Below are 26786 nucleotides of genomic sequence, written 5' to 3' on the forward strand. Positions count from 1 at the left end.
GCACTGCACCCAGAGGTGCCCAAGTCCAGTTCCACTTGAATTTCTCTAAGAACCCTCATGGCTGGACCTGACAGCCAGTTGGTTAATAAAGTTCTTTCCTAAGCTGAATCAGTGTTGGCAGGGGGGACGATGGGGTTTAAATTGATACATTTATGGAGGGGATGGTGTGATGAGATTGCCTACCATGGCATATAGCCACTCTGCGACAGCTAGCAGCAAATATTGCCAACAGCCGATGGTGGGACACTAGGTGGAGAGGGCTCTGAGTTATGACAGAGAATTCCTCCCCAGATGTCTGCCGGGAGGCTCTTGCCCACGTGCTCAGGGTCCAACTGATGGCCATATTTTGGGTTGGGAAGGAATTTTCCCCAGGTCAGATTGGCAGAGACCCTTGGGGTTGTCTTCCTCTGCAGCATGGGGCACAGGTAACTTGCAGGTTTAAACTAGTGGAAATGGTGGGTTCTCTGTAACCTGAAGTCTTTAAACCACGATTTGAGGCCTTCAGTGACTCAGCCAGAGGTTAGGGGTCTATTACAGAAGTTGTAAATGTGGCCTGCACTGCGCCAGAAGTCAGACTAGATGATCAAAATGGTTTCTTCTGGCCTTAAAGCCTAGGAGTCTACAGGAAATAAAGGTTCACAAACTCGAAAAATAGTTTGCAAAGGTCACAAAAGGGCTTGCTGCATGAGGGCAGTTGTGGTAATAGGTATTACTGGGGGACCAAGAGCCTGCGGCTGGAGGCAAAGAGAACACAGACGCTGGGCAATGCCAAGGATAATTCAATCCCAGGGCCCTGGGGGAATCAGATGAGCCTGAACAGTATTGGGTCTAACACTTGGGATCTCCTTCACCCTGTGCTGAGATTGCAACCCAGTCTGACCCTACAGAAAGAGGCATTGCTCTTGTGTTTCCATCACGATGACTTTAACATGCCAAAGCTCAGAGAGTAATTTAACTCCAAAATCAAGCCTCAACAGGGATTCTGAGGAGATAGCACAGGGCAAAGTCCCAGGTCCACATGCAAGGAGGCGTGGGTTTGCAAGAGCCTTCGGAAAAAGGCATGAGATTCAATCTTCTTCACAGCCACTGAGGTCCAGGGACAAAGCTGTCTCTGCAGGGCATGATACTGAAGCTGATTCAGGTTTAACCCACAGCGTAGGAGTAGGGAGAGAAGGGAAAAAAGGACGAAGGTTGAGTTTACTGGTAGCGGGCAGGCTGGGTCTGAAATCTGGTCAGGTGAGCGAGGGGGCGCCGGATTCCCCCTGGGAATATTCTGGGAAATCAGATGCTGTCTGGAAGCATTACCAGAAAATCACTCACACACAACTACCATCCGCCCATCAACAGGGATGCGGTCTCTTTCCCTTCCTCCTTTGGTCCCCTCCCCGCCTAGTTCAAATTCCAGTAGACACCACAAGAATCCTGCAGTTAATCTACTTGGTTTCTATTGGTTTCTGTTGGTTCCGACTGAGGAACCAGTATCCAGCCAACTAACAGACCCATTGTACTGTTCCTCGTTGGGCAACTGGAACCAGTAGAAACCAGATGAAACTTTTCCACTGGAATGCAGGTGGCTCTCTCTGCCCCATCTCCCCTGCCCTTTGCCAAGAATCAATGATCCAAGGCCTGGACTTTGTTTGGAGAGAGGGAGGAAGCTGTTTACTCCGTCTTTGAGAAAGAGTCACCCCATTATGTATTTATCTATTTACTTATTTAGGAAGTTTTAGCAGTTTTACAAACTATCAGCATGTGAAGATCAAAGACAAAGCCATAAGCCTTGGTTAGTGAACATTATCCAGTAATATCATCAGATCTCTGCGTACGAGGATCGGGCCATACTGCAGAGTGACTCTCTTTGCACTACCCAGGAAGTGTTGTTTCTGGATTCTCATCCCATTATTGACCCGTGTCTTACCCACCTCCTTAACCCATGTGCTTCATTTAAGTTCCATCCAGGGCAATCTGGAGCTGGTGACTGATGCAGAAAGCACAGCTCCTCTTCCCTGCTGAGACAACCCTTCTAACCCCTTCCACAGCCAGCCAGGTTGACTTATCTGGCTTTGTTTAGCTCCACGGTGGGAAGCAGGCTCAGGGTTTTGCAGGACATTTCCAGTGTACGGACATAAACCCAGTGCTTAATTTGTGCCAGGGCTTGTCAGGGCTGAGCCCTCCCGGCACCTCTGGGCCTGGCAGTTCCTAGCTCCCCAGCACCTCTGGGCTTGGCAGTTCAGAGCCCCAGCACCTCTGCGCTTGGCAGTTCAGAGCCCCAGCAGCACTTCTGGGCCTGGCAGTTCAGAGTTCCGGCACCTCTGGGCCTGGCAATTCAGAGCCCCGGCACCTCTGGGCCTGGCAGTTCAGAGCCCTGGCACCTCTGGGCCTGGCGGTTCAGAGCCCCGGCACCTCTGGGCCTGGCGGTTCAGAGCCCCAGCAGCACTTCTGGGCCTGGCGGTTCAGAGCCCCGGCACCTCTGGGCCTGGCAGTTCGTAGCCCCGGCACCTCTGGGCCTGGCAGTTCAGAGCCCCGGCACCTCTGGGCTTGGCAGTTCGTAGCCCCGGCACCTCTGGGCCTGGCAGTTCAGAGCCCCAGCACCTCTGGGCCTGGCAGTTCATAGCTCCGGCACCTCTGGTTTTGCTGCTACGTCCAGGACGGAGCCCGGGGTCCTTGTCCACATAATTCCCTGGCTTCCCAACTGCACTTCCCCCATCCCCACAGTGCCCCAATACTGCTTCTGCCATCGGGTAGACCCCCTGCTGGCAGGACCGGCACCAGGGTTTTTGGCGCCCTAGGCGCAGGGCTGGTTCTAGCCACTTCGCCGCCCCAAGCACGGCGGCACGCCACGGGGGGCGCTCTGCCGCTTGCCGGTCCCGCGGCTCTGGTGGACCTGCCACAGGCGTGCTGCGGATGCTCCACCGGAGCCACGGGACCAGAGGACCCTCTGAAGGCACACCTGTGGGAGGTCCACCGAAGCCGCCTACAGCCCTCCCGCGCTCCTGGTCGGATCCGGCCCTGCCTAGGCGGGGGTCCTTCCTGTGCTCCCGGTCGGCGGCAATTCTGCAGCGAGGGGGTCCTTCTGCGCTCCCGGTCTTCGGGGCACTTCAGCGGTGGGTCCCGGAGCGAGTGAAGGACCCGCCGCAGAATTGCCGCCGAAGACCCGGAGCGCAGAAGGATCCCCCGCCGCCGAATTGCCGCCAAGGGCGGCAAAATGCCGCTCCTGCAAATCCTGGTGCCCTAGGCGACCACCTAGGTCTCCTAAATGGAAGCACCGGCCCTGCCTGCTGGAACCAGTTCCCTGAATTCATGGCCCTTATATGTCCCTGATGAACATGAAGTGCTCCAGGAAACCCGCAGTTTTGCAGCATTCCCATGGTGCTTTAGAGGCAAAGCAGTGAAGGTTGGCCTGGGATCCAGAAGGGGGCTGGGTGGAAATGGGAACAGAGTGAAACAAGGTATCAAGGGGCTTTCCTTGAGAGGAAGCAGCACTGCACCCATAGGAGAAGGCCAGAGCTCACATCCTTGTCACCTAGTCATTTCATACAAGACACGTCTGGAAACTACGGCTTGTGAGAAAAGAGAACGGGGCAGCTGCAGAGTCAGTCACAGCTTTCCCTTCTTCTCCTTCAATGCTGCTAAAGCAGCAAAGGATCCTGTGGCACCTTATAGACTAACAGACGTTTTGGAGCATGAGCTTTCGTGGGTGAATACCCACTTTGTCAGATGCATGTTGTGGAAATTTCCAGGGGCAGGTATATATATGCAGGCAAGCTAGAGATAATGAGGTTAGTTCAATTAGGGAGGATGAGGCCCTGTCTAGCGGTTGAGGTGTGAAAACCAAAGGAGGAGAAACTGATTTTGTACTTGGCAAGCCATTCACAGTTTAATTTGTTTAATCCTGAGCTGATGGTGTCAAAGACTGTGAATGGCTTGCCAAGTACATAACCAGTTTCTCCTCCCTTGGTCTTCACACCTCATCCACTAGAACAGGGCCTCATCCTCCCTGATTGAACTAACCTTGTTATCTCTAGCTTGCTTGCATATATATACCTGCCCCTGGAAATTTCCACTACATGCATCTGACGAAGTGGGTATTCACCCACGAAAGCTCATGTTCCAAAACGTCTGTTAGTTTATAAGGTGCCACAGGATCCTTTGCTGCTTTTATAGATCCAGACTAACACGGCTACCCCTCTGATACTTGGTTCCTTCAATGTTGCCACTCGTGAACTTGGTCCTGCAAACTGGCGGCTGATTGCAAGGGGTGGAGGCAGTAGGTGGGCTCTGTGAAAGCCCACACAGCTCTGCCTCTGTAGCTCAGCCCTGCCACCCCTATCCTAGGCTCCTCCTGAGCAGCGCTGGTCACGATGGATGCAGCCAGACCCAGTGGGTGTGTCTACACCACACACTAAGCCCAGGCTCTGACTTGGGTTTGTGTCCAAGGGCCGCTTCTGTTTGCATACAAATCAGTCCGACTCAGGTCAGCAAGCCTCCTAGGACCCTTCTAGGGAGTGGGTCAGAGCTTGAGTCCTGCTGAGATTCGGGTCCAAGCCCTGTCATTTTGCAGTGTGGACACAGGTCAAGCAGCAGACCCAAGTCAGAAGGTCAGCGTAGTGCAGTATGATGAGTTAGCCTGTCTGTGAGACCTTGGCCCAGCAGCTATAAACGCAGGTTTACAATGCAGTGTGGATGCTCAGCATGGACTTGGAAATATCGGTTCCCACAGACTCAGGCTTAGTGTGCAGTCTAGATATACAGACGCTCCCCGACTTATGCAAGCATTCTGTTCCGGAACGCCTTGCGTAAGTCTAATTTCGCGTAAGTCAGGGACATATAACCGACAATTATGCAAAAAAAAATGCTTACGGAACTTACGGAACTTTTTCCATAAGTGCGGGTTTGCGTAAGTCGGGTTTGCGTAACACAGGGAGCATCTGTACCCAATGTGACCAGGCACTTTACAAGCATACCATACACAGCTCAGCCAATCCACCAGTCTTACTCCAGCTCTGGGACACACTGCCACCTTGGCAAAGGGTCCCCATTTCTTTGCAAGCAACTCTGGTCTCAGACCTGACAAACTCACTAAACCAGGGCATTTATCCATAAAGAGTAACACGTAAGGTATCTACTGAAAGTTCATAACTTGGCAAGACTCAGAATCATTCTGAGGTGTGTGTACAGGTGATATTTAAGGACAATGTAGGTATATGGAAAGTCTGCTTTATAGTTAGTTATAATTAAAGTTAGTCACCAGGGGCTATCATATCTCAATGATGGGCCATTCAAGCAGGAGGGAGTTTTCATCCCTCCCTGTTTAGCTGGTGATGTAATGCAAGCCTTAGTTGTCCAGTCTTGTTCAATCCCAAGATTATCAAAGGAAAACCATCAGAGACAGCTGCAAACAGTTGAAACCAGTCGGAGATAAAAAGGGAACATTACAACAGATTAGAGCACTCGCCCTGTCTATGAACAGAGACAAGAATTTTCAGTATAACCCTGAGTGGAGACAGGCACCCTGGATGCATTCACTGAAGAAACATCTTGTACAATGGGGATGTTTTAATCAAAAGTTTAGTTCCTGATTCCTAAGACACCAGCCAGCTCTGCAACCTACTTTATTAGCTAGGAAAGGTAACTATTCATAACTGTAGGCCCTAGTGTGCATTCTATGGGGTTTTTTTGTATTGTAACCATTTGTTTTTACCAGTCTCTTGTTTCTAGTTGAAGCTCTATTCCTTCTTAAATAAACCTACTTTTGTTTTATTATGAGTGCTCACAAGTGCTGTGCATTATATAGGAGCAGTGATTTAAGGTAAAACTAGTAACTGGGGCACACTGCTCCTTGTGGGGCAGAGGATCTGGGATTTCTGTGAGTTATCAATGTCAGGGGCTGAACATCACAGGAGAAAGGGACTTGGGGACTGGGGTGCACCACTTGTTAACCTGCATTTCCCAGAGGAGAGTGCTTGAGTGGCTAACAGGCTGGGGGTGTAGGGAGAAGACACCCAGTCACCATGGGCAAGCCTACGTCTTGCTAGAATCATGGGGTAACAAGCTGACTCACAGTCCAGGATACCCCAAGAACCATCACAGTCTCCACCTAGCGCCAGTATCTCTCAATCCTGGCTGACAAAAGTTCTACTATTCCAGTCCAGCTCTCCTCACTCCTCTGCTAATCTACATCAAACAGGCCCACAGCACCTCTACTCTTCAAGTCTTCCCCCATCCCCAGTCTGAGTCAATGTACCTTTATCTTGACCTTCAGCCCTTCTGCTATGTCCATAGTGGATTCCTGCTGAGCAGAAAATGCCAGCTCTGTGACAGTTTTTGCAATGAGGAGAGAAGATTCAGGTCCTGATCCTGCAAACAAAAAAACATGTTTGACTTCAATGGGTCTACTCACATCAGTAAATTATGCAAGGACTTGGGTATTTATAGGAATATTCGCTTTAATCAATTCCCCCTTTGAGGTGAAAGGCAGGTATGTGCTGACTTCGCTGGGCCATGCATTTTTCCCAAATGTCTAGGAGTGTCCCCCTGCTGCAACAAAAGCATCCGCAGAGACCTGACAGCTCTCTGAACATCCATCCAGAGAAAAAATATTTGGGAAGAATGTACAGCTTGGATTAGTAACAGCTTCTGAACCATAGCTCAAACTTGCCACCTGGTGGCAGACTCCATGAACAGACTATTTTCCTCTCTTATGGCCATGGCCCCATGAGATGATGTGCTGTTTTAAAAAGAAACTTTTAAAGAACCATCTGTGCTTCCCACAGCCTACGGAATGCCTCACCCCATTTCTACACAGAGCCCTGTTCTCCCAACAAGGGCAGAGACTAAGGGAATGACTGGGCTGATCTCATGAGATTTAAAGGCTGTCTCCTATTCTACAGCAGCAGACGCGTATTTGGGCAAGAGATGGACAATCATTGAAACAGATACCTAATTCCTTTCAAGGCTTTCATCAACCAGTGTGGAATATACAAGTCTACCTCTGAGTCTTGGCTGCTGAGACTGTTAATAACACTGCAAATAGCCCTGGAAATCCAGGAAGAGTGACAAATTGGACAAAGCTTGTTTACAATTTACAAATAAGTACATAAACATCTGAAACAATTGAAAAAAAGCCTCTAAAATAATGATCAATATCATGATGGAACTTGGGTGGGAGTTAACTTCTGGCACTGGGACACTCTCATCCTAGAGATCTAGGACCAAGCCATATTAGAAAGTTTAAATCCAAGCTGCTTTTTGAGTTTAACCAAATATCCATGTGTGTAGGGTGGGGCGGGGTGGGGATGGGGGCAAATAAAATCAAAACATGGTGACTAACATCATTAGGTTTTACACTTGCATTTTTTTACAGTTGAAACAGGACAAAAAACGCCTCTTCCCTCCCCTCCACACACTTTGCAAAAGATGATACAAAAATGTACCAGGAAAGGCCCTGATCCTGCAAGGACTTATGCCTGGGCCTAATTTTATGCACCTGCAGTTTTAGGAGCCTGATCACTGTGCATAAAATTAAGCACATGCATAAGTCTTTGCAGGACCGGAGCCAAAAGTAGTTTTGAAGAACAGAAAATTATAAACAGTATTGTCAATCAGACTGTCATGTTTTATAGGGCAAGTTATGTGTTTCTAGCTTGCTCACCACTGACACATCCTGACAGAACACTTGGGCTGCAGAAATGATCGGTGTGACATGATGTTTTTCATGACAACGCAACATTCCATTCAAATCCCATTTCAGCACTGCACCACTTTGCTTCAGTACAGCATCTCCAATTTACAAAGCAGTTTCAAAGAGACATTGCATGTGACCCTGTAACTATTGCATGTGCCATCGGAACATTCTGAAGTGGCAATTATCACTTTGTGGTGGGCTCGACGTGACATCATCATGCTTTGTGGTGCTGACATCATATTATGATATGACATCATCAAACTGTTGTGTCGACATCATATTCTGGTCTGACGCCATCACTTTCTGACGCAGCGAGTTCATGTGTTGGAATGACATCATCGATGCTGACTGCTTTGCCGCCATTGCCCTGCCAGGAAGCCCATGCAACATGCTGGCACTTCAGTGTCATGAAGTCGTGACACCAGAGTCTGGCTAAACAGAGGAGCTGAGCCCTAAGCGCCTGAGGGCGCCCGTGAAGGAAAGAGAACTACAATTCCCAGAAGGCAGTGCCGTAGTGTCTCATACTGCGCATGCGTGGCTTCCTCGCGTGCGCTCGGCTGCCCCCGTTGTCTCGCCAAGCCCCGCCCCGCGCTCCCCGCTTCCGCTGCCGCCGCAGCACGTAGCGAGCTGGGGGAGAGGCCGGGTTTCCGGTTCCGGCCAGCCTCGCTCTGGTCCCTGCGGCTGGCTGCCGAGCCTTGTGCCTCCGCCATATTGTCTGTGTGAGGCCGGTGGGGAGGGAGGCCAGAGCGGCGGTCGCTTCAGGTACCGGCGGGCCCGACCCCTCCTGCCGGGGCCCGGCGGGCGGGGACAGGGAATGGGGCCGCGGCTGCCCCCGTTGTCTCGCCCAGCCCCGCGGCCCCATTGCCCTGAGCGGGGAGGGGGCGCCCCTGGAGGGGGGGGCTGGCAGGGGGGTGCCCTGAGGGGAGACTCATCCTCCTTCCCTCCGCAGAGGAGGGGCTACCCCCGGCCCGGCCCGGCTAGGGATGGGGGGTGCCGGGGAGAGGGGCCCAGCCCCTTCCCAGCTCTGCCTGATGGGTGGGGGTGGGGGTGGGCCGCTTCTTCGTTCTGTCTGGGGGGGACGGGTAGGGAGGCCTCTCGGTTCTCTGGGGGGCGGAAGTGGGTGGGGGTCTATATTCTCCTGGAGAGGAGGAGCCCCTCCCCATCCCAGCTCCGTTGGCAAGGTATATACCCCCGAGAGGGGTAGTATCCTCCCCACGTCCCTTATCAGTTCGGGGGTGGGGGAGGTGACTGTTCCCCTGGCTGAGAGGATCTGTCTTGCCCCAGCACGATGAGGGGCGGGAAGAGGAAGGGTCCATCTCTAATGCTATCAGAGGAGTATATCCTCTCCCCATGTGAAATAGGCTGTTTCTTCTTTTAGCTTCACTGGGAGTGTGCTCTTGCCCCTGAAGCTGTGGTTGGCCAGTCTCTTCACAGCTCTGTGGATGGCAGGGGTTTGTGTCCTGAGGAAAGCTCCTATCATTGCTCTTCTCACCCCAGCTGAAAATTGGTTCAAAATACTTCTGTTGGAATAGCAAGTTATATCACTGTTGCTCAAGCACGTGTTGTTTTTTTTAAAGAGGACCGATTGGGTAAGAATGTTTAGGCCACATACATTTTTCTAGCCAGTTTTTCACTGGAAACAATGGGAGATTTATACAAAGGCTGATGATGGAATATGCTCCTTATATGTTAGCTAAACTTTTAAGCCCTGATCTTGTGTCAAGGTCCAGTAGTGCAGTCCTCTGTGCCCATGTGGAGTCCCATTGACTGCAGTGGACTCTACAATGATGCAGGGCTTTGCACTATTAGAACACGATGCAGGTTTGAGGAGCTCAAGAAAATTACTGTTGTAATCTGCATCATTTAGTGGGGAGTAAGTGGTGGAGGGCACTGCTAGGACCACACTACTCCTGTTCTCTTTTGTTATGCTTGTTTCACCTGTAGTTACCACATTTGTTCACATAAATATGGTAACTGTGCAAATTTGGTTCACAACATGACCTAAATTATTTGGAAAAAGTGGCCCATAAAGTGTCATAATCAGCTTAAGAGTCAACACCCCATTGAGATGACTGGGGAATAGTTCACATTTCTCCTACAGTTGCTGTTTCAGGCTACTTGCAGACACCTGGAGACAACACATCAGCTTTGCAGGTGTTTATACTCAGGCCTGGTCTAGACTAAAAAATTATATTGACCTAGCTACATTGCTTAAGGGTGTGAAAAATCCACACTCCTGAGTGGCATAGTTAAGATGACCAAACCCTGGTGTACATAGTTCTAGGTGGATGGAAAAACTCTTCTGTCAGCCTAGCTCTCTCCTCCCAGGGAGGTGGATAACTTGCACCAGCAGAGGAACCCTTCCCTTTACCATAGGTAGTATCTACACTGAAGCACTACAGTGGCCCAGCTGCAGCTGTGCTGCTATAGCGTTTCAAGCGTAGACAAGCCCTCAGTTCATGTTTAGAAGACTGTCTTTGTAGACATAGGTGCTAGAAATATACTCTTCAAAAAAAAAAAAACACTTGAAATATGCAGAATCAGATATTCATGGGGCCATGTAATACCTGAGGCAGGCAAAATTACCCCGTGGGTTGGGTGTTTGGCTCCACTGGCACAGACCATGGACATCTGTAATAGGTAAGTATCAAACATCTATCCAGTATATATATCCCTCTTCTGTTGAGAGAGACACATCTGACAGAGAGGCAAACTTCATTTCATAGTTATCTTGGGGATAGATGGATCTGTGAGGTGGGTGGGTTTACATCCTCCTGTGGTGATGGAGGTCCTACCTGTTCCTTGGACAGTTAGGTGTCAACCTCTACTCACACCTGTAGCAGAGAGGGGTGTATTGCCTAAGGGGTGAGGGTGGACTTCTTCTCAGGTCGAGGTGTAGCCCTTTGAGTGGTGGAGGTCAGGGGGTCTGTTCCCTTGCAGCTCAGAGGTGGGGAGATAAGTAGGGGTAGATACAGGTTTTGATATTTTCTACACATTAGTGGAAACTACATCCTCCAAAATCTTGGCATGCGGAGGTGCAAATCTCTTGGGGTGCTGATAGTATAAACTTCTCCTGGCTGTATTTTTCTAAGTAGGATGTGTTCTCTGAAGAGGAATCACTTTCTTTCAAGTATAATCCCATAATGGAGTGGGTGGTTTGTTCTGGGAAGGTATTAATCCTAAAAATGATTTGAGGGAGGTTATAAAGAGGTTATAAAGAGAATTCCAAAACAAGGGAGTGAATCTGCAGTGGGGGTGGGAATGTGTGTTGGCAATGGCTGTAGTAAAAAGAGAGGGGAATTTGACATCAGTGGAGAACCAAGTGATCTAGTATGGCCAGGATTAGATGTAGTAAACTGAAGGAAACTAGGTCCTGGATGGAGAAAGGGTAGTGAAATTGCTGATATGGAGGGGAAGTATTTCATGGAGAAAACAGGGAAATACATTTTGGTTGGGGTGAAACATAAGGTAGAGGTTATATAATAAAAATGAGGAGAGGAGTAGATCCTGGGGGAATATGGATGTGTGGAAAAGGGATTAGACCATCCGCAGTTGGGTGGTCAAAGTGGGGACTTTAGATTGTAGGATGGAGCTGGGGCAATGGAGATGAGGGCTATAGTGACGGGGAAGGCTTGCCACTTCATAGTCAGGAGGTGTGTGAGTTGAGAATGAAGATGAGCTCCTGGGGCTGGGGTGCAGGCAAAAATTGTAGTAAAGGTACTTTCTCAGGGTAGAAGAAGAAATTGCTTTGAGTGTTAAGGATGTGATAGAGGGGGTGCACTGAGAGCAGTAGTGTGTTAACCAAATGAGGATGTGAAAGGAGTAAGAGTAGGTGACAGTGCAGGTGTGATTAGTTTCCATGTTTCATGTTATCTCTAGGGAGGCATGGGAATCTGTTTCTGTGTTATCAAATGTGTTATTCTTTTTATCCAATGATAGTGAATTGCTTATGTTAACTTGTCCCCCTTACGGGGCTCTTGGGGTGGGGTTGAGCTCTTTATAGTGAGAAGTAACTCCTAGATTTTTAAGTCCAGAGAGGACCATTATGATCATCTAGTATCATCACAATGATCATCTTGTTTTGGTTACAAGGAAACGGCCTCCTGTGAACTCCCTTGGTGCCAAATGCACCATACATAGTTGCCAAAACCTGAGTCCTCTTCCTTGATGACTTCTACAGTGTAGTTATGAGTGGTTGTTACAAAATTCTTTAGCTTATATTGACAACTAATAGTGAGGATACTGTAGAACACATTGAGCTTAATATTAAAAACAAGAGCCACTGTACTGATTATTTTAACTTTCATTCAACGAAAACCTTATTTGCCAAAATTTCCTTTCGTTTTAATCTACCACAAGAGTGCCACAGATTTTAGAGTGGTACTAGCCATCTTGGTCCCAGGATGTGAGAGAAACAAGGTGGGTGTGGTAATATCTTCTGTGGCTGAAAGAAACAAGCTTTCTAGCTTACACAGAGCTCTTCTTTAGTCCTGAAAACGATCACTGTATGAGCTCAAAAGCCTGTCTTTCAACCACAGAAGTTGGTCCAATAAAACATACTACCTAACCCACCATGTTTCTCTCAGATTTTATGTTCAGTTTGCTGCAGAATATGAGAACCTTGACAAAAGGGAGTTCAACTTCCACTTTAGTGAGATGCCTAAGTGTTCAGAACAAGTTGACTTATGAGGTTGGTCACTGCTAACAGCAGTGCGATCTCCACTATAGTGTACTTTTTTAGGGCATTTAGGTATGTCCCTCTTGACAGAGGCATATACATATTTTGGTACTGTTTTCAGAATAAATGAACCTGAGGCAGTTGGATTCACTTACAGTTAGTAGGTATGAAGAATGTTGCAAAGATGGAGGACAGATTCTCCTTAGAACAGCAATTGACAGTTTGTGTGATTTTTATTTTTGTTTTAATATTTTGTATGCTAAGGATGGACTTCAGCATTCATATCCCTACCGAGTTGTAATGACTGTTGAATACTGCTAGTCTTGTGGATTTAGTTGTCTTCAAAAGTGCTGGTATGAAATGCAGAATTATCATGTGACGCATTCCTCAGTGGATATATTTCAATTGCCCGCTCTGTCTGAGAGCTGCCCTATCTAACAATAATTTTTATACAGGGCAACCTTTCCATATACTGTATTAGTAACACAATAGCTGGCATTTAACAAACTCTGATTTATGTGGACCACGACTGTTTTTCTCCCCTTGTAGTATTTATATATAAACTTCTCTGAAGTTCAAGTATCAGGTTTGTATGAATGAAAATATTTTTATGTATTGCATCTCCTGCTTTAGGATTTGGGAGTGGCACAGATTTTTTCTGCCTTAGTTTCTTTCCTGATGCTGCCTGAATGTTGTTGAAATGACTTGCAGTCACTTGTCTTGCAGCCAGTTCTGTCAATTTCTGATGGTTACCACTAATTTTCTGTTGAACAAAGTTTACAAATGTTACCTACTTGACAGGAACAAACAGCCATGAGGATTTCCTGAGGAGAAACATCTAGATAGTGAGATCTTTTTCCTTCTGGTGGTGGTGGTATTTTCCAACTCTGCCAATACATGGGCTAGTTAAAAACTTTAAAAACAAACAAAAAACAATAGTTAAAATAGCTGTGGCTTTGCTGTGTGAACTCCAGAGAAAGCACTCTCCTTAAATAATCCATGAGGGAGCCAGGTAGGAGATTGCATATCAGTGCTCTCTTAGAGTCTGTTTACTAATTAATGACAAGAAAAGCCCAGTTTCTAGATAGGGTATGATTTTCCAGAACTCAGCTGGATGGAAGCAGTTGTTAATCCAGTCTGAGATCAGTTGCAAAGTGAATATAGAACATAACGCCATACTGGGTTAGACTAAAAGTCCATCTAGCCCAGTATCCTGTCTTCCAACAGTGGCCAATGCGAGGTGCCCCAGAGGGAATGAACGGAACAGGGAATCACCAAGTGATCCATTCTCTGTCACCTCTTCGCTGCCTCTGGCAAACAGTGGCTGGGGACACCATCCCTGCCCATCCTGTTTAACAGCCATTAATGGACCTATCCTCAATGAATTTATCTAGTTCTTTTTTTAATCCTGTTATAGTGTTGGCCTACACAACATCTTCACCCATGAAAGCTCATGCTCCAATACGTCTGTTAGTCTATAAGGTGCCACAGGACTCTCTGCTGCTTCCTCATGCAGAAACCATTCCATACCCCAACCAGTTTTGTTGCCCTTTTCTGAACCTTTTCCAATTCCAATGTGTTTGTTGAGATGGGGCAACCACATCTGCATGCATACAGTGGTGCTAAAGTCTCCCTTTCTGACTTGAAGGAGCAGTTATTTACTGTTGCCAGGTGGAGAAGTCCAGCAGCTGCAAGATTGATAAAGGGTTATAGTTTGGATATGGCTGGCCAAAGCCCTAGCAGAACAAGGTTTATATTTGGCAGACTGATGAGAGAGAGATTGGCTTTGCATTGGAATTCTTGCAAGCGCTTTTGCTTTGGGTGGAGTCTGTTACAAATTTGCAGAAGTATATATTTTTTTTATGCATTCCATGACTTTCAGCCTTTGGTGCATGACTTGCACCCTTCAGTTATCCTGTATGCTATGATATTCTAGTGGCACAGCACCAACTGGTACAATGTGGCATGTGTGGGGAAAAGGACACTAATATGTACCACTGTCTTATACTAGATGTATTAGTTTGGCAACCCTAGTTTACTCTGGTATGTTAATAAAGCGTTTAAAATTGGATTGAGTTTCTCTTCTGCCAGTCTCTTAGGTAACATGTAGCACTAACACCTGCCATACTTTGAGGATAACATGGAACAATAGGATGAAAGCTCCTTCAGCCCAATTCAGAAGTGGGGATGAAAGAGCCTGTGCTTTAATGAGAATACTTGGGGTTGAACTTTTAGTTGTGATACAGATGCCTTGGGAACCTGAGATAATTCAGTAGACTTAATCTAGAACAGGTCTTAGAGTTTTTGGGTCAATGAAACAAATCCAGATAGTTTTCCTTCCTCTAATGCAATGAGACTCAGATGGAGGCTCAGGAGCCACAAGCAGCTCTTTAATGTGTCTTCTGTGGCTCTTTGCAGCACTCGATAGTAAAACACAGTGTGATTTAATTATTAATCAGTCAAGATGCTTTTATGATGTTAACCAATTGTAGAATATGGTCATTTTGCTGTGAGAATTATATAAATAAAACGGTAAATGAAACAATGAATTCACACTACTGTGATTCTTCTTGGTAATGTTGATTGCTAATTTGGTTCCTGAATCACTGAGATTTGAGTATCACTGCTCTTATGTAACTGACTTCTGTAAGCACACTACAATGCACAGAACTAGCCTTATTATTTAAGAGAGGATCAGTGAGACTTTTTTTGGGGTGTGGGAGGGAGAGCCTCCCAAAGTCAACAGCCTACATAAAGTGTTTGTTGGGCATGGAGTGGGAGAGAGTGGAAGGAAACCTCCTGGTTACCACGCAAGTTTTGCATGCGATAGTTGCCCAGATAAATTGGGGACCATTGGAGGGATCTGTGTGTAGCCCTTATAAAGTTGTCTGTAAACATCAGCAGATTAATTGCCTCAGTGAGCACCCCTGTCAGATAGGTGTGGTACTTTCTCCATTTTACAGATGGCAGAACAAAAGCAGAAAACTTGTGTTGCCTTAGACTGTTGAGGAAGCTAGCATCAAGTATGGGATTACAGTGCAGATGTTCCTGGTTCTCAGTCCTGTGTCTTGTCCACTGAACTGTGCTGCTCCATTTTAATGGGATGACTCTCTTTTATGGCCAGATACAGCTTTGACTTCTCAGCAGAAGAGCCCACTGACCTGTTAGGGTGTTTGTGGTATCGTTAGTGCCTTCAGTGTCAGTTTAGAGAGTGTGCTAATGCTGGAATTACTCTGGGAGACTTACTGCCAATTTCTGAACTAAACTTTCCTGCCATTTCCAGTTATAAAGGCTTGATCACATTTTATTTTGAGTTTAAGTTGCAAACTCTTCCCTTGTTGCCTCAGTTGACAGAGAGGGTTTCAGGCTTTATAAAATCTGACTCCTCATTTCTCCACAGCTGAGCACCACCAACCATTTAAAAGGAGACTGGAAGGATAGCTTTGGCTCAAAATGTAGCTCAGGAGGCAACAGTGGTGGGAGAACAAGACCGGGGTAGCGAAACTTACTAACCGTCAGAGCTGCGTATGACACTCTTCAGAAGTTCAAGAGCCGGGGCACGCCTGCTCCTGCTGAAGCCCTGGTCCCCAGCAGGCGCACTCCGCAGGGCTGAAGCCCTGTGACCTCCCTCCCTGCTGGGTAGAAGCCCCTACCCCACCACCCCACTACAAGGCACAGGTCCAGAGGTCCCCCCACAAGTCTGGTAGGTGGAGAATGGGAGGGAGGCGTGGGGGGCTTCACAAGCCACACTTTAACTGTAAAAGAGCCCCATGCAGCTTGTGAACCACAGTTTGGCCACCCCGGACTAAACATAAACATTTTGTCTATCGGGGTTGGGTTTTTAATCTCTGAATTTCAATAGAATGTTTTGTCTGGATTTTAAAAACTGATTTTATTTTTAAATTGACATCCCTTTAACGGACAAATGGATTTCTGGAAAAAAAGATGCAAAACACCAGTCCTGGTAAATCCAAGCCAATTTCCATTTCTAGTTGGATTATGAAAAATTCAGATTGCTGGAGTTCCTGTATCCTGTAGATATGCAAACCAAGTCCCTATTGCCAAAATGAATTTGTTTGTAATGCATAACACAGCAGTCACTAATTCTTCTATTTTAGGGTTAAGAATGGGATTTTTGAGTACCGAGTGAAGGAAAGACTGCCTTCTTTTTGACCAGATAGGCTTCACTGAAGTCATCTACAGTGTGTCTAGCTATTTTATTTAGAGTAACATGCACTTTGCGCTAAGCGCTTTCCAGACACAAGGACAGTCTCTACTCCAGGGAGCCCACAGCTGAGGTTAGCCAGACAAAGAGACAGAGGTTAGAGGAAAGGGAATGATAACAGGCAGTTTGTATGTCAGTCAACTGCTTTTGGAATGTTTCCAGTAACTACACTGGACATCTGTAAACATTGGTTATTTCAGAGATGGACCTAAACCTTAATTCTGAAAGATAGTATTTTACCCCCCAGTGGTGTGGTAGACAAATAGATGCAAGTTTGGAAAGGATTCTTGCTCCTTAGGCCACTTGTGGGGAGGAGGGTGATTCATCATCATTTTGCACCTCTCCTATACCTGGTGAAAAGTGGTATTTCAGAATGAGCAGGCTGTTTTCTTTCCTAGCTGCATGAACACTGCTACAATTACAGCTGTTAACAAGCTTATGTGGGGAAAGTAGGAGTGAGTGGAAAGCCTTTGGACCCATCTGAGTAATCAGCCTTTGCTCTAGTTCTTTTCTTAGAGAAACCTGTTTGGTATATGCACTTTCTAGGGATAATGAAGCGAGGGGAAGATTTCCCTGGATCTCTGGAGGCAACAGGCAGCCACAAGAAATAATTTTTAAAAAATTGGATAATCTTGTTAGTGCTCATCGTGTTCCTCTGGAGACATTTTCTGCCAGCTTAGTCTGGCTCTTATAACTAGGTCATCTTCTGTAATGGTCATATGACATACTATTGAAAAGAGTTCAGCGGTGCTCTGTCAAGATAAACTCGTAGCTTTCTGGTAATATTCTGCTGCTGGTGGAAGTAGTGAAGCAGTGCTTCTACTACCCACTCTGTGGATTGTTACTGTTTAGTGATGTTTGTATCCAGGGATGTCTTATTTATACACTTACTCAGAAAGGTCAGGTGTTAGCTGTTGCAACATTCCTCAGGCCACCAGTCTTCTGGGAAGTTCTTGGCTTCCAGTTCAATTAGTGTCAATGTAAGCACTCAGACTCAGTGTGACACTTGTTTTAGGTGTAGGGCCCTGAAGAATCCTATGCTTGGAATTTTCTGCAAGGAGAGCGTGGTGCTAGAAGAACTTCCACTGAAAAGGAAAATGCATTCCCATAACTTAGCTATGCTCTCAATAAAATATACAAAGTGCCTTTTCAAAACAGTCTCTAGAACTGTGAAGGATGCTGGTATCTCATAGGCAGCTACATTTTGCTGACATTTTGTATAGAATTCTTCTACTGAGAAGTAAATTGACACAGGAATTGACACACATCTTATTAATTAATATTACTTTTTTGTGGTGTTAATGTACACCACCCATTAGAAAACACTTCTCTGATATGAGGGGCTTACTATTGAAATTAATGAGAACAGATTTTAAAAGCTATCAATCTTTCTTTTTTTAAAAAAAGAAAAATATGGCTAATTTAACTTTGGCTTAAACTAATCAAAATGTTTTTTTTAAATAGAACGTTAAGCATCCCAGTCTCAGCTTTCTCATCATTCTAGAGGTGAGCTCCCTTTCTTGTGTCCTAACCTACAGAGTCAAGCTCTCGAGATGGCATACAGTTTGCATCTTGTTACTGACTTGAATGTTAGAGAACTGATTTAATCCCTTTTAACAGGTATAGAAAAAAGGATTGTAATGTGCATGGTGCCTAGCACAATTGTGTCTGATCTTTGATCGGTGCCTTTAGCTGCTACTCTAATACAATTAATCAATTATACATTTCATATTTCATTTAACTGTGGTTTTATGCTTTTACTCTGCATAGGATAAATTAAGTTCTGTGGGGTACTTCCAATAAGGATGTTATATGAAATAGTGATAAGTCCATTCTCCGTTTTGTTAGGAAAATTTCAAATAGTCTCTAAGAGTTTGTTTGCCTGGGGAAATAGACCAGCATAGTTATAGCACAGGGGCTCTCAAACTTCATTGCAGTGGTTTGAGCTTTGGCCTGCTAAACCCAGGATTGTGAGTTTAATCCTTGAGGGGGGCATTCAGGGATCTGTCTGGGGATTGGTCCTGCTTTGAGCAGGGGGCTGGACTAGATGACCTCCTGAGGAACTTCCAACCCTGATATTCTATGATCTCCTTCTGACAACAAGAATTACTACACGACCCCAGGAGGGGGGACCAAAACCTAAGCCCGCCCAAGCCCCGCTGCCCTAGGCGGGGGGCCAAAGCCGAAACCCAAGGGCTTCAGCCTCAGGCTGGAGGCCTGTAACCTGAGCTCCGCCACCCAGGGCTAAAGCCCTTGGGCTCGGGCTTCGGCCCTGGGCACCAGCAAGTCTAACACTAGCCTTGGCGACCCCATTAAAACAGGGTCATGACCCACAGTTTGGGACCGCTGCTATACCAGTTTCCACAGTAGTGTTCATACCTGGGAATTACAGCTATTGCAGAATCTTTCTGAATTAAGCTGCTTTAGCAATGCTGGTCAGTTTCCCCATGTAGACAAATCCTTAGTATTGAACAGTCGTTAATCTTTCTAAAGCCCGACTCTTCCTCCTTCACCCCTCTTTTAACCACAGTTTGTCTGATCTCCAATACAGCATTGCCTAGAAACCCAAAACTGTGATTCTCACTTAAACCAGGTTTGTGGTAGAGGTGGACCTTCTCCAAGTCCTTAGAAATCAGTGGTTACATCCACCACTTATGAAGAGGTGCTGAGATTTCCTCAGGGCTGTACTGCATTACTTCGGGCCTCAAGTACTATGATGCTTTGCTTTGGTGACACTTGGCTTCCTTGCTTTGCAGTGCTTAGTGCCCCAGGATGTTTTTTGTGTCTGTGGGCAGGATGACAATTTTGTATTTTGTTTTAAGTATCAGAGGGGTAGCCCTGTTAGTTTGGATCTGTAAAAAGCAACAAGGTTGATAGATTTCCATTCCATATGGCGAGAGTCCTGTGGTACCTTATAGACTAACAGATGTATTGGAGCATAAACTTTCGTGGGTGAATACCCACTTGTCAGATGCAAGTTGTTTATTTTGTTTTAGTATCTGGTGAGGATAGTAATGTGAACTGTAGATTAGAGTAATCCAGCTGCTGGTACTTGGTTCCATGTGTCTGTCTTTTCAGTATTACATGTGCTTCTGCTGAAGATTAGGGAGTTCAAATACCTGTCGCAACCAGGAGCAGTGACCATTGTTGCTTTTAGGCCCTGTTCATGCTACATCTTGTGTTGAATCAGTTAACTGTCATGGTTGGCTCTGGCACGTGATTGACTTCCTGTAACCAGTTCAGCGAACACTGTATTTTGCAATGTGGACACGACCCAGTCTTCCTCCCCCTTACCACAAAACATTGATGTGACTAGTTTGGTGGTTCTTTCTTTCTCCTAGCTCTGTGTGCAGTAGGACATCCTGGACATGGAACAATGCACTCCCCTTGGTGCCACACTGCATTTCCTCCATGTACTCTAGTCTCTGAGATTCACTAACGGATAGCTAAATTTTCCCTAAATGAACAGTATTGTTAGACAATTTGGTATGTGCAGATGCACAAACAAGATTGTTAAGGCTAGAAAGTTGCTGTATGGAAACAAACTTTACTTTATTGCTTGTGACCACTTTGTTAATGCCTTTTAATCTGTTACACAATCACAGGTCAGAAATAGTGTGGACAGGGGCCTCTGTTCTGTCTTGTGCTTTTTCCCATCATTTTTGTTTGACATACTGAATGTTTAGTTCATTTTTGTTGGCTTCATTGCTGTTTGGTTTGAAGGGAGATGTGTCCACCCAGATTTGAGAGCATAAATGATGGCAGGAGGAAGTGGAGATGATAGCATTCATGCAGAAATAAACAAGTCACATGCTACATATAGGCTCTATCCACAGTACAAGTGTAACTGTGGTTTTGTAACCAGTTCATTACACTCATTTGACCTAGGTACAACTCAGCTGTTTGAATTGTCCATAGTGCAGCTTTTCTTCCTCACAGCTATGGGCTGAACTGTATTTTGCATGTTCCCGCCTACCACACTGCCTAATCATGTTGGTATCAGTACATTTTGGCCAGGAACTTAAATCATCTTATTTTTCCCTCTTGCGATTGGGGATGAAATATGCATTAACCCTCCCCAACCCACCCACAACACATTTCTTATCGAAAGGGATGAGAGACTTGACAGTGCTGGTCACTTTTGGTTTTAAAGGAAATGGAAGATATGCAAGTAATGTTACATTTAAAATAAAAAATGACCACTACTGTCAAATTCTCTCATTCTTCCTCATACAGAACTGTGGAGGTAAATACATATTTATCCTTCCAGTCCCAGAAGTTTGTGTGGAATTGATGGGGAATCTCCAGTGGGGGGTGGTTTTCTGAGGTGCCTTTTCCGAGGAGTTCTTCATACTGTACATCCTGTGTCAGGCTATTTTTACATGACCTAGGAAGCCATCTACTGTGAGATTTGTCCTGTCGTTGACTAGTATGACTCACTTTTTTTCAACAAAATGATGAAATCGTTTTTCTAGAAAAAGCTAGACCAGATGGAGCACTCTAGAATTCTTATTGATATTTAAATCCCTGTACATGTTCAAATTAAAACAGCCAAGTCAGTTTAGACTAGCTTAGCATCAGCTAGTTCTACAAAGAGTATTACTAGAAAACTCTCCTTTGCTATTATGCCTACAAAACTTGACAATGACTAGATTGCTGGTGTGTAGAGACCACTGCATATCATGCTGACTGATATTTTCTCATTGTTTCCTTCTCTCTTGCCCCGCCGCCCCTCCATCCCCCAAATCTTTGTCTCCATCCGTCTTGTCTTATACTTGGATTGTAAGTTCTTTGTGGGAGACTGTCTTTTTGTTCTGTTTGTACAATGCTGAGCACAATGGGGTCCAGGTCAGTGGCTGGGCTCCTAGGCAGTACGATAATATAAATAATCTCAGTTTAGAAAATTAACCAGCTGAAACATTGCTAATTAGTCTTGCATCTTTGTACATCCAACCAGCTAGATTTCTAACTTTAGCTATTTAATTGCATGAATAGAAAGTCACTGGCACTCTGCTGGGAGGGAGCAGGGGAAGGAGATGAATAAAAATGAAAGTTTTGACTTGAAATGTACGATCTTAATAGATTGCAGTATACTAAGTGCATTTTAGTAAAGGTGTGGATTCTTGCAGTGTATAATTACACTTCAGGGGCTTTTCCATCTATCTGCACTCCTAATTTCTAGTTGTGCAGGTCATGCAGAGCCACACTCATGGCCTTAGGCCTTAGATGATTGCTGCATGGTTTCCTACAGTAATATTAGTTTGTTGCAAGGGCATAATACTCTCTCCTGCTAGAGATTTTCAGTTGGTGCTCCAGGCCCACTCAGCTGAGCTGCTCTGAAATGCACCAGTAAATATGTCTTTATTCTACGTTTTATTGGAGGCTTCTGTCATATCTGTGATTCAGACAGTGCGATGATGATGCACACCTTTGTAACCTTGAGGCTGCATTATCACAATGACTTCTACTTGGAGCTACACTTAAAAAGCACCTGCATGTTGCAGTTACCGCAAAATGCTGCAGCCCATGATATGAGTAGGGTCCTACCAAACTCACGGTCCATTTTGGTCAATTTCATGGTCATAGGATTTTAAAAATCATAAATTTCATGATTTCAGCTATTTAAATCTGAAAATTCATGATGTTGTAATTATAGGGATCTTGACCCAAAAAGGAGTGTGGTGTGTGTGTTGAGGGGAAGGGGGGTCGCAAGATTATTGTAGGGGTGGGTTGTAGTATTGCTACCCTTAGTTCTGCACTGCTGCTGGCAGTAGCGCTGCCTTCAGAGCTGGGCAGCTGGAGAGTGGTGGCTGCTGGCTAGGATCCCAGCCTGAAGGCAAAGCCACCGTCAGTAGCAATGCAGACGTAAGGATGGCATGGTATAGTATTGCCACCCTTACCTCTGCGTTGGCAATACCGCAACCCCCCTAAAATAACCTTGCAACTCCCTTTTGGGTCAGGACCCCCAATTCGTAGGGTAAAAGCACACAAATGACCAGATTTCACAGTCCGTGACGTGTTTTTTATGGCTGTGAATTTGGTAGGGGGCCCTAGGTATGAGCCACTATGAGCACCTAACCAGTGCAGAGAACAGATTCTACTTGCTTGTTTCTGGGTATAGCTCAGAATGTTAGTTACATTGGACAAAGTCCAAAAGAGTCACCTAAGAAATTACCTCTCCCTTTGTCCTTACATAGTAAATTGCTTTCTGCAGTTGGCTTGTCATCTATTAAGGGCAGGGGATGGAATGCTTTCTGGCGGGTCTATACATCTGGGACTTGTCTCTCTGGTTGTGTGCCCCAACCTAAATTTAGCATGCTTCAGGGTGCTGTTCAAGGCTTGTTGATAAAGCCATAGAAATGTAGAGCTGGAAGGGATCTCAAGAGGTTATGTAGTCCAGCCTCCTGTGCAGAGGCAGGACCAAGTATACCTAGATTATCCCTGACAGGAGTTTGTCTAACCTGCTCTTATAAACCTTCAGTGATGATAGGGCTTCCACAACCTTCCTTTCTAACCAGTTCTAGTGCATAACTATCCTTATAGTTTGAAAGTTTTCCCTAATAGCTAACCTAAATCTCCCTAACTGCAGATTGAGCTGATTACTACTTGTCCTACCTTCAGTGGACATGGAGTACAGTTGATCTCTGTCCTATTTATAACAGCCCTTAAGATATTTGAAGACTCTCATCAGAGCTCCCCTCAGCCTTCTTTTCTCAAGGCTAAACATGCCTAGTTTTTTACTCTTTCTTTGTAGGTCAGGTTTTCTAAACCTTCTGTCATTTTTGTTGCTCTTCTCTGGACTCTTTCCAATTTGTCAACTTTTTTCCCAAAGTGTGACACCCAGAACTGGACTGTTCTCCAACTGGGGCCTTTCCAGTGCTGAACAGAGTGGGACAGTGACCTCCAGTATCTAACATATGACATTCCTGTTAATACATTCCAGAATATTAGCCTTTTTCACAGCTGCATCATACTATTGGCTCATATTCAATTTGTGATCCACTGCAACCTCCCAATCCTCTTCAGCAGTACTACCACCTAGCCAGTTATTCCACACTTTGTAGTTACGCATTTGATTCTTCCTTCCTAAGTGTAGTACTTTGCATTTCTCTATTGAATTTCACCTTGTTGATTTCAGGCAAGTTCTCCAATTTGTCAAGGTTGTCTTGAATTCTTATCTTGTCCTGCAAAACGATAGCAACTCCTCCCCTCTTGGTTATGCACATATTTTATAAGGATATGTCCATTCCATTATCTGAGTTATTTGTAAAAATATTGACTAGTACTGACCCTTGTGGGCCTCCATTAGATACAGCCTCTCAATTTGACAGCAAACGATTGATAACTACTTTTTAAATATGGTCTTTCAACCAGTTTTGCACCCAACTTATAGTAACCATGTAGAGTACATTTCCTAGGTTGTTTGAGACTGTCACGTGGGACTGTGTCAAAAGCCTTACTAAAATAAAGATGTCACATCTACTGCTCTTTCCTATCCACTAGGCCAGTGGTCCCCAATCTGTGGGGCTTGTCCCCTAGGGGGGTGCTGAAGAACATTCAGGGGGACACAGCAGGGACCTGGGCCAGCCCCCATGGTGGATGGGGAGGAAGCACCATCCTGCTCAGCTCCTGGCCCTGCGCCCAGGGCTCCAGTACCAGCCCCACGCCTCCGGCTCTAAACCCACGCTTGTCCCTTTGCCCCAAGGAGGGGTGGAGGGGACACTGCACTAGGCCAGTAACCCAGTCAAAGAAGGAAATTAGATTGGTTTGGCATGATTTGTTCTTGACAAATCCGTGTTGGCTATTTCTTCCCACCGTTATCCTGTAGGGTTTACAAATTGATCATTTAATAATTTGTTCCAGTGTCTTTTCAGGTATCAAAGTTTGGCTGGCAGACCTGTAATTTCCCAGGTATTCTTTGTTCCCTTTTTATTGGTCGCTAATTGACCAGTGGAGCTATTACTTCAGTAGACACTTAGACTACAAAATATTAATAGAGGCCTGTGGTTTTTGTAAGGGGCAAGGTGTAAGTTGCAACACATACATGGTTGAATTATTTAGATTGTGCCCACTCTGATCTAAGTGCCTTCCGCACAAAGGAAGAGACAAATCTCTGCCTCTGACTGTACAATCTAAATAGTACACTTCTAAGGGTTTGTTTGGGGGTGGGTGGGTTGTGGACCATTCTGAAATACAGCTGTCTTCTTTTCCAAAACTGTTTTCTGAAGCTAGCAACAATTTTTATTTGGGGCCATGTAAGCCGGTGTTTCTCAAACTTCTGTATTGGTGACCACTTTCACATAGCAAGCCTCTGAGTGCAAGGGTTTCAGGATGGAGGCTGACAGCTCACGACCCCCATGTAATAACCTCATGTCCCCTGCCCTCCCGATTTAAGCAAGTGTTCTGCCTCACCCCTTAAGTTGAAGAGGTGAGGATATGCAAGGATACAGGAAATATCTCCCTCTTTAGGAGGGAAGAAATGTAAGATTGCAAACCCCAGGATTCACTTAATATGACTCTGAAGGGTGAGTGTCCTGTAATGCACACCTGTGGTGCAATATAAATACTAGTCACTTCTATAGAGCCTGCCATCTGAGAAGCTGTAGGTGCTTTGTGGTCTCTAAATTTGCTCATAACCTTGTGAGAGCTATTCTTAATTTATGGATACTAATATAAGATCATGAGCATTGGTACCTGTTCTAGGAATAATCATGACTCTAGTCTCTTTAGGCTTGTACTGTGCCCAATACCATAGGATCTGTGCGCCTTCCAAAAGTGCATTCAGCAATGTGACTAGTGTCTCTCCTGCATGATTTTCTCCCTTCCTCCTACCAAGGAGATATTGTGTGGGATTTTTTTAATGGATTATATGTACACTTTGCTGTGTTTGTATTACCAAAGGCAAGGTCAAAGCATGCCTTGCATTTGGAGCAAAAGGTGGTGAGGTTTGTGGTGGGTTAGGTGGTACTGAGGTTCATTCCACCATACTGGACCTGCTCCTGAGAGAGCTATCTTCTGCACAAATGAGCTTTACCCTTACAATGGACAGTTCCATTTTGCCTGAGGATCGGAGTAATCAGCCACGATCCTCAGCCCAGTTTTAGGTGATATTTTAAGTTTTCTGGGCTGAGACCATTGCATGAGCATTTAACAACAATAGGTGGCTCTTGTGGAGGAGTAAGACTAGTTATGCTGTGTGTTCAGGTCTAGATCTCAGACTAGATGGAAGTTACCCATAACATTTAAATATTAAAATTTTTCCTTGGAATTGAAGTTAGTCTGTTGTGACTCATTCTGACTGGTTATTGCAGTGGCATTAATTGACATTAAAGCAAGGGCAAAGCTTAACTGAACGCTCAGTGAGAGTCGTACAAAAAACGAGAACATGAGAAACTGTTTGCAATACTCCTAACAAGCAAGATGCAGAGCAGTGTTGTCAGACAATCATTTGAATGTGAGACCACAACTTTGAGAGCCACATTTTCTTGTAGGACAATCAGATTTGAAGTCTTAACTTTTTATTGTCAAGTGATCAAAATTATTTTCCTCTGCCTGTCAAATTTCCTCTGGTTAATGCAGCAGGCCTTAGTGATGAGTCACAAGTTATTGGGAATAGTTTCAAATCAATGCTTAAAACTCTGGGTAGCTCACAATGATCAGTCTTACTAAGGCCATGTCTACGCACTTCTTATACTGGAATAATTGTCAGCCAGGTGCAGGTTTTTAATGATGCAGCACTTAGTCTGGACACAGTTACATCAATGTAAAAGTGTCTTATACAGGTATAGTTTATTCCTTTTCCCATATGGGAATAGCTCCATAGGTATAAGCACCTTTATAGTGATATAACAACATGAACACTGGGGATGTCCTGCTTTAACTATACAAGTAAAGTTAAAGCAGTACAACTTTTGTGTGTAGGCAAGCCCTGAGGTACGTGCCGAGCCCTTAAAAGCATGAGGACCAAGAGACTAGCTGTTGTTACTACACCACTACCTCGATATAATGCCACTCGATATAACACAAATTTGGATATAAGGCGGTAAAGCAGTGCTCCAGAGGGGGCGGTGCTGCGCACTCTGGTGGATCAAATCAAGTTCAATATAACACGGTTTCACCTATAACATGGTAAGATTTTTTGGCTCCCAAGGACAGCGTTATATCGAGGTAGAGGTGTATCTTGTTTGATCTTAAGTTTAATG

At 45.4% G+C, this 26786-nt stretch overlaps 1 protein-coding gene across 2 annotated transcripts in view; it reads left to right on the forward strand.

The window, feature by feature from the left end:
* The first annotated feature begins 8346 nt into the window (after window positions 1–8346).
* The window catches only part of CSNK2A1 (casein kinase 2 alpha 1), a 34472-nt gene continuing 16032 nt past the window's right edge, over window positions 8347–26786 (forward strand). Inside the window, exons 1-2 of one of the 2 annotated variants that reach the window (XM_050918362.1) lie at window positions 8367–8443; window positions 9060–9270. The gene's annotated coding sequence lies outside the window, so the exon portion shown is untranslated. Of the gene's footprint in view, window positions 8444–9059; window positions 9271–26786 lie in introns of both variants that reach the window. The other variant, XM_050918363.1, reaches the window with a different exon arrangement.

The sequence above is a fragment of the Gopherus flavomarginatus genome, chromosome 11, assembly GCF_025201925.1.
Source record: "Gopherus flavomarginatus isolate rGopFla2 chromosome 11, rGopFla2.mat.asm, whole genome shotgun sequence".
Lineage (NCBI taxonomy): Eukaryota > Metazoa > Chordata > Testudines > Testudinidae > Gopherus > Gopherus flavomarginatus.